Genomic DNA, 1,714 nt, shown 5'->3' on the forward strand with positions numbered 1-1,714 from the left:
AATATTAATCAATTAATTAACCAGTTAGAGGCCGAAAGGTAATAATTGGTTATTTAATAGCTAATTCACCTTAAAACCCAAATATGAAGTTAATTACAACCCCTGATATGAGTTAATCCTCTTGTTGGTTTAATCGGTTTAGTAGATTGTTTATTTTATTATTTATTTTTTTAAATAGTTAATTTCTGATATTCATCTCTTTTATGATTTATCGTAATATATAATTTAATCATTACTATTTAATTCATCCTCGGGTACGATCCCCGAAATACCTCTCTGTGCTCCGTTGTAACACAATATTATATTACAATTTGACTCGTACACTTGCAGACACCGCTACTTTAATTTCAAATATTTTTGGTGTAGTATTTTCCAGTAAAACGGTCTAATGTTTGACGTCGGTCAAGTTGATGGCACCGTAGTCGGAGAGGTTTCAACATTAAATCTAAAAATATCTTTACAATTAATAAAATAAATAGGAAATTTAAAGACTATAGATACAATATTTTTTATTTATTTTATTTTATTTTTGTTTAATTTCTTTTTAATTTGTAGGTTGTTTATGACCCAAAGTGAAAGCACCCCAATCGAGCCATATTCAGGTCCTTAGTAGGCTATTAGGCACCATCGTCAGTTGATGAATACCAATCCACCCATGGCAATTAATCTATCACTGGAGAATTTATCGGGAGAATCTGTTATTTGATGATCCATAAGAGCGACAAGCAAACATCCAAGAAAAAGTCTCGATGGATCAAAGGATGTTACGCGAATACACTCTACCTACATTAGAAGCAGTGTGAGGCAGTATCGAAAGGCTGACAATTAACGCCAATAATTTCAAAATAAAGACGGCCACAATTCAGATGATCCAAAATGCCTTGCAGTTCAAGGTGGACATGGTGGAAGGTACGAACCAACACTTGTAGCGGTTTTTACAATTATGTGACATCTTCAATTATAATGGAGTAATTGATGATGCTGTGTGTCTTCTGTTATTTCCCTCTTATCTATGCAATAACACAACTAATTGGTTAGACATTAGAAAGAGGTTCCATAACCATGTGGGACGATTTAGCAGAAAAGTTTCTTCACAATTTTTTTTCGATTAGTAGAACCATTTAGCTTAGGTGAGAAATTTCCAATTTCAAGCAATATGAAGGTGAATCTCTGTACGAAGCATGAGAACATTTCAAGTCAATGCTATGGAAGCACCCACACCATGGAATGCAAACGTGGCTTCAAATCCAAATTTTCTATAATGGTGTTGATAGTAACATCAGATCCAACCTAGACGGAGCGGCCTGAGGATCTATCATGTTCCACACATATGAAAGAGCCTATAAAATCATAGACGACATGGCTATGAATTCGTATATATGGCCCAATGAAAGATTCACATAAAAATCAAAGCATCCAATGGTAAAAGCTTTAAACGAAGATGATCTATATCAACAAATCTTAGAGAAGCTTAACCGTTTGGAGTCTAACTGCCTATAAATGTGTTATTGTTTATAGTAAAATAATACACCAAAAATATAAGAATGAAGAATGACGGTGGTCATAAGAAATGAGTAAAAAGGTGTTACGTCAAAATTCAATAATTGATAAATACTTTACTAAACAAAAACTCAATTATTTATCATTTATATCACATATTAAAAATTTGAATTCTATAAGGACCTAATTGTGAAATCCAGGCATGTAATAGGAT

At 32.8% G+C, this 1,714-nt stretch overlaps 1 non-coding gene across 1 annotated transcript; it reads right to left on the bottom strand.

Moving 5' to 3' along the window:
* Positions 1 to 1,123: 1,123 nt before the first annotated feature.
* Positions 1,124 to 1,229, bottom strand: LOC128281656 (small nucleolar RNA R71). Its single transcript, XR_008271910.1, has one exon. It is a non-coding gene; the product is annotated as a small nucleolar RNA R71 (small nucleolar RNA).
* Between the last annotated feature and the right edge of the window lie 485 nt (positions 1,230 to 1,714).

Source organism: Gossypium arboreum, chromosome 1 (assembly GCF_025698485.1).
Source record: "Gossypium arboreum isolate Shixiya-1 chromosome 1, ASM2569848v2, whole genome shotgun sequence".
In the NCBI taxonomy this organism is placed as follows: Eukaryota; Viridiplantae; Streptophyta; class Magnoliopsida; order Malvales; family Malvaceae; genus Gossypium; species Gossypium arboreum.